The sequence below is a fragment of the Triticum aestivum genome, chromosome 2B (genome assembly GCF_018294505.1).
Source record: "Triticum aestivum cultivar Chinese Spring chromosome 2B, IWGSC CS RefSeq v2.1, whole genome shotgun sequence".
In the NCBI taxonomy this organism is placed as follows: Eukaryota; Viridiplantae; Streptophyta; class Magnoliopsida; order Poales; family Poaceae; genus Triticum; species Triticum aestivum.
In genome coordinates, this window is record NC_057798.1 from 384,769,123 (window position 1) to 384,775,622 (window position 6,500).

Consider the following 6,500-nt stretch of genomic DNA (forward strand, 5'->3'; position numbering starts at 1 on the left):
GCAGTGGGAGCCCCGGGACACGCCGGTCCGCCGAGCTGCAGCGGAGCAGCCGGCGCCGGCCGACGATCTGCAGCGGGAGCTGCCGCGCTAGGCCGCTGCTGCCAAGATCAGGGCCAAAGTGCCATCGTCGGCCTCCTCTCGTATGTGTACTGGGGAAAGAAGAACAGAGGAAAGAAGAATAGTGAGCTCGTCGATGCAATATCAGTCCAAAAGCGGAGAAGAATTGTAAATTAGCCACAGGGGTAATTGTGTCTTTTCGCATGGAGAAAAAAGGGATACAAAATCGAAAATGATTACAGTAATTGGAAAGGGCAAATCATCAAAAGAAAAATGAAAAGTGGGGCAAATGATCTAATCCTATGTAAAATGGGGCAAATCATTTAATGCCCAAGTAAAGTGGGGCAAATGATCCAATCTCCCAAAAGTTGCGAGCTAGGTCTCCTCTTCCGATCCCGTCGGCTCGCATTTCCCCTCTCTCCGCCGCTCTCTCTCCCATCCGCTGCCGCATCTCCTCTTCGCCGGTGCCAAGGTAAAGCTCTCCTTCTCTCTTCCCCCTCCCTCCTGTCCCAAGATCTAGTCCCTCCCTCCCGTCCCCAGCTTCTGGCGACCTGCTCGCCGTCGCTCGCGGCCGCCCGCCCGGCCGTGGGAGCAGGCACGGGACTCCGGCGGCACGTAGACTACGTGCGCGCGCGCACCCGCCGTGCACCCGCGGCCGCCTGGCCGATCTGCCTATGGGAGCTGCCGGCAGCCCGTGTGAACAGCACAGACCTGCTCGGTTTGCCCTTGCCGGTTGAGCAGCTCGATCTCCTAATTGGTTCGGCCGCTGGCCTTGTAGAGGCCCGATCTGGCTGTGCGATCCTATGGATTAGAGATGATTCTGCATGTTTTTTGTAACACCATGAATAATTTGTTGACTTCACGAATAATCTGTGCATATTTTTCTTTTGATTTGATCAGGAGAAGAACAAGAGATCAGCTAGCTAGAGGAAGAAGAACAAGAGAGACAACCTAGTTTTGTTTTGTATTTGTGCTGTTGGGATCAAGAGATCAGCTAGCTAGAGCAGATATACAGTAAAAAGTGCCTTTGGAGGTCGGAGCTAGCTGTTCTGTGTGTATGTATGCAAAATATAGGACCTCATGAATGTTGACAATGGAGTACACATAGTAGTACATGGATTTTCATTTGTTTTCTTTCCCTGTTTAGCTGCCTCTTTGATTCAAAGGATCTTCATATGAAATTTGCAAGAGTCAGGATATTATGATTTCTTATCTACTCCCTCCGTTCCTAAATATGTCTTTATAGAGATTTCAACTTGTGACTACATACAGCAAAATGAATGAACCTACACTCTAAAATATAGCAAAATGAATGAACCTACACTCTAAAATATGTCTATATACATCCGTATGTGGTAGTACATTTGAATATCTAAAAAGACTTACATTTAGGAGCGGAGGAACGGAGGGAGTATATTTATCATATTAATTTTACTTCAATCAGCAAAGATATCTGAGTTGGAGTGCATGTCACCAAAACTATCTGCTAATTATTTTAAATCCATGTACAAATACCTAGAATCAAATTCCACATCTCTCATATTATTTTGGCCTCATGCACCCTACCAAGCAACATCTGAGGTGAGCATGGCCCATATCATGCAAGTACACCAAACACACATCTCAATTCGATCTTGCATCTGCTATCTGCTCAACCAGGCCAGCCCCAGCCGAGCTCCCTCATGCGACAGTTCACAATGTTTATTTTATACTCCCTCCGTCCGGAAATATTTGAACGTATTTAGACGTATTTTAGTGTTAGATACATCAACTTTTAGTCATTTCTACGACAAGCATTTCCGGACGAAGGGAGTAGTAACTTCAAATTCATTTAATTTCTACAGTGGTTCTTCTCCGTGATCCTAAAGAGCAAGAGATGTTTCACGGCCAGGTCCGCACAAGTGGCGCTTATAATAAAAAATGTTCCTGTGTCTTTGAGTGGCAGTTTTCTCACCATGGAACCTGGGCGAACGTTCCCTGCATCTCTCAGGCTGACGTTTGGCCTGTCGTCGGCACTCGGCATGCTTGTGCTTCTGGAGAGATTCACCGCTGCACTGCACCGTCGCCGGCGATCATTGTTGGACTCATAGCAGCTGTCGATAGGTGACTTGAATCTTTGCATAGCTTTGTCTAGTTTTTTCTTCAGAATATCAGGTGCGCCCACTAACCAGACCACATGCTCTTTTCATGACGTGCTCTCACGCTCTCCACATGACGTAACGAACTCTCCTTGCATGTTGGTTGTAAAGCTTTCCATCTCGGAAGGATATACTAACAAAAACTAGATGATACCCCGTGCGTTGCGGCAGGAAATTAAGAAATGATTTATAGAGATATGAACAAAAAATATAAATGATAGTGTGAGATATTTATCAGTTTGGCACATTTCAATGCAGAAAATTTAACATTGATACATCTTCTCAAATTGCAATGTCCTGAAAGTACTGTTGCATCGTACATCTATAGCTCACTCACGGGCTTTCAAGAATATTTCCTCCGCGATCACAGTGAGGAGGGTAGTGGAACAACATAGATCAATGACTTGCAATAATAGAATAAGGAAGAAAACAACGTAGTATTTATTTCAGGATAGTGAGAACAAAAAGCTGACCGATAATAAACACATAATGAGCTCTTACCTAACGAATGACCTACACACATCCAAAAAGGCGTCGTAGATGATTCATAAGAAAAGAATAATCAACTGATAAAGAAAAGGGTAAATAAATCACACAAAGTAAAAAAGTTGAATGCTTTTGAAAACAACGTATATTAGATATAGCTCTGATGATATAAATGGCAGAGTAAAAAAACAAATGCCATAGTCAAAATCTGAATATACACTTGTGATCAGCACTTTGAGAGAATAGCTGCACAAAAATAAGAGCTAAAAGTGGCAGATGGTTTGCCCGAGCCCAAAAGATGCAAAATTTGACACCCTCATCCTAATATCAACTTTGCAAGAAGTAGGTCAAGCAGGGAAAGGCTACATCAAAATAAAACAGTTATAAGACAGCAAACACAATATAAAGTGAATTGCGATATATAAGAACATGATACTTGTTGCACATCTAGAAAATAAAAAGAATGAGAAATATAATTGGGTTAGTACATTTTGAGATATATCTTTGCCTACCCAGTTGCTTTGCGTGGCGGTGATAGCAAGATCCTACAATCAGAAATTAAGAAATATACATGGGTTTGTGCTGAAAATTAGGATTTCTTTTTAGTTGACACGAAGATGAGGGTTAAACAAAAAGTACAAAAAATATATAATAGGCCTATATATCCTATTATGGAATCAATGCTAAATTTCTGTACTTGTAGGAGAAACCTGCTGTTATGAGTTATGACAAAATAGAAGTCCATCCTTGAACTGCCACATCGATAATTAGAAGCCTCTGTGACACATTTCACACAGTTGTTTCAGTTGGGTGCTTCCAACCATTGGTCATACGCCTGCAACATAAGCATAAATAACAGTAAAAGATTGAAATAATAAATAATTGCTGAGAAATCAAAACAGAAAAACCTAAAGAAATGTGAAGCGAACTGGCATCCATGCGTTTCAAGGAAAAGATTCACCTCAATTGATTAGACCATACTATACTAACCTGTGAAGAAACAACCATATTTGCACGGAATTAAGCATCTTAATACAGAATGTGGTTAAGAAACAAACCAATTTCTTGTGATTGTGGGAATTCCCTTTCCTGCTATTTCTGCAATTCTCCTTTGACACATGCATGAGATTTTGTGTTGGTTCTCTGGAGAAGCAATCTGTAATTATAAAGAAGAGTAGTTCATGTGTTTACATCAGTAGTGTTAAGCACGAGTAGATTTGTTATTCAGGCCCGAACCTCATTCCAAAAAAGATCAAAAGAATAGGCATAGATGGTAGGAAGACAAACAAACACTTTCATAGATGGAATAATATCTGACATTATAATAGGGATATACATAAAATCAAAAAATCAGGGAAAAACCTGAGGATGGGATCCACGAAGGAGATAAAAGCCATGAACTCCGAGTCATAGGTGTGGTGATCAATCTTGCGATTAGCGACGCGCTGGTCGACGACGATGTCGTGGCCGGGCCGAAGGAGTCCTTAGGCTAGTCATAGTGGAGAGTAACATAGACTAGTAATATGCACATGTTACTACCTTATGTTACTACCTTCATAGTGGGTAGTAACATAAGTGTGATAACATATAGAGCTTCATTTATTACTTAGTAGACTCATTTGGCATTGGAAAGCGCTATGTGATGGTAACATATTATGTTATTCTACTTGCCTCTCTCCTCATTAATCACGTGACACATCATCTTTTCTGCTTATGTGGCAGGTATGTTACTATTTATGTTACTTCCACTATGACCAGCCTTACTCGACAGGGAAGGAAAGGAAAGGAGGTGGAGGAGTTGGGATTAGAAGTCGAGGGAGTGGCTTCGTGATCTACTATAAATGGGTCGTGGAGGACGGGGATAGGAGGGTCATCTTGTACACTAGAAGAATGCTGCACCATGGGCAATAAATGGCGTCTCTTCATCTGCGTTGCTGGCTGCCATTTCTTTCATGGCGAATGGCGGTGGCGAGCGGTAGAGAGAGAGGCAACGATACGACTTACAACTGAGAATATGAAGCCTGAACGACCTAATAATGTAATTACATGGGCTAACACCAAAGCCGACCGAGCAAGCCAGATCACGTGCCAACTATTGGGCCAGGCAGCCCAAGTGCAAACAATGGCCAGGTTGCAGCGTGACGGGACAGGTTGCCGAGATGCAACGTGTACGTACGTATGCCCTTACAGCTGAGGTTTGTTGCATAAACCCGTGGGTGCAGTGGCACTGTGGCCGTAGGGGGAATCAGAACAATTGATTTCTCTTTTGCAAACTGAAGGCTGACGTGGCATGATGTTGGTGTGGACATTGTGTATGTTGAGAGAATTGCTTGTAGTGGGGATCAACTTCTTAAGAATGTAAGATGAGACGTCTAAAACAAGCGTGGGTGTATGAGATTATGATTGCGCGATGAGGAGCGTCGGATCCCAAGGCGGCAGCGGGAGGGCCGGCGAGGGCGGCGGCGGGGCCGCTGGGAGACCGTAGGCGCCGCTCAGCTGCGGCGGTGGGTATCCTCCATACGGCTGCGGAGCCGCGTAGTACGCCTGATGCGCCGGCGGGCGCGGCATGAGAAGGGTCGGTGCAGGAGCCCATGGAACCGGCATGGTGTAGGCATGAAAAACACCGGTCCACGGGTTGTAGCCGGAGGCCCGCGAAGGGGGCACCTAGAACTGCTGCTGCTGACGGGGCTGGCCGGTGCCCTGTGGCTGCTACTGCTGACCGCCGCGGCGGCCGCCACCGTGCCGACCCCTGCGGCGCCATTCAGCGGGAGGGGCAGGCGACCCATAGGGCAGCAGGAGCAGCCTCGGCTGCTGGGTGACCAGGTACGGTGGTGTCGCCGGGAACAGCGCCGGCTGGCGCTGCGGGTGGGGCGCGGCCGGGGGCTGGAGGCGCCGCGGGTGGTGCCGGCGGCGAGGGCAGTGTGGATGGCCCGCGCCTTCACCTGCTTCATCCGCCGCTCCTCCAAGCGGAGGTACGCAACGAACTTGGCGAAGGACGGGTTGGGGATGAGGCTGAGGTTCGCTGCAGCGTTGCTGAAGTCCTCGTTGAGCCCGACGGTGAGCGTGCTGAGGAGTAGGTCATCATCGATTTTCCGTCAATCGCGGAGGTCGTCAGCGAGAGTCTTCAGGCGGCAACAATAGTCGTCGATGGAGGTGTTGTCCTGGTGACACCCAAAAAACTCTTGCTGCAAAAAAACGCGACGCTAGAGCTGGTTGTCGATGAAGAGCCCGTTCATCTTGGTCCACACGGTGCAGGCATCGTCACCGTCCATCACGACCGTCTGGAAGAGGTCCGGCGAGATGGTGAGGAAGAACCAGCGGATGATCATGGTGTCGATGATGGACTAGTCCTGGAACTCAAGGGACGAGGCTTGAGTCGACGGTGCCGTCCACGTGGTCGATGAGGTGATACCCCCGAAACACGAGGGAAAAATACGTCTTCCACGTGTAGTAGTAGGAGTCCGCCAGCGAGAGACGAACCGGCACCCGCTCGAAGATGTTGGGGTTGTGGATGTCGTTGACGTCGGGAGGGTTGGCGTCTGCGAACGGGTTGGAGTTGGTAGATGCGGAGGAGGTGACGGACGACATGGCGGGAATGGGATGGCACGGGCGACTCAGATGGCTCGGGTGGAGCCGTAGCAGCAGACGACTCGCGCGGCGGCTCGGGTGGATCGCGCGGGCGGCAGCTGCGGCTCAGGCACATCCGACGGCTGGCTCGGGCGAAGCAGGCGCCTTGCTCGGGCGAAGGACGGGTAGCGGGCCCGCGGCTGGCTCGGGGTAGCGGGCGCGCGGGCGTATGGATGGATCGGGTAGCGGGCA

At 47.9% G+C, this 6,500-nt stretch overlaps 1 long non-coding RNA gene across 1 annotated transcript; it reads left to right on the forward strand.

The window, feature by feature from the left end:
* The first annotated feature begins 143 nt into the window (after positions 1–143).
* Positions 144–1,273, forward strand: LOC123041260 (uncharacterized). Its single transcript, XR_006418443.1, has 2 exons — positions 144–529; positions 958–1,273. It is a non-coding gene; the product is annotated as an uncharacterized lncRNA (long non-coding RNA).
* Positions 1,274–6,500: the final 5,227 nt, after the last annotated feature.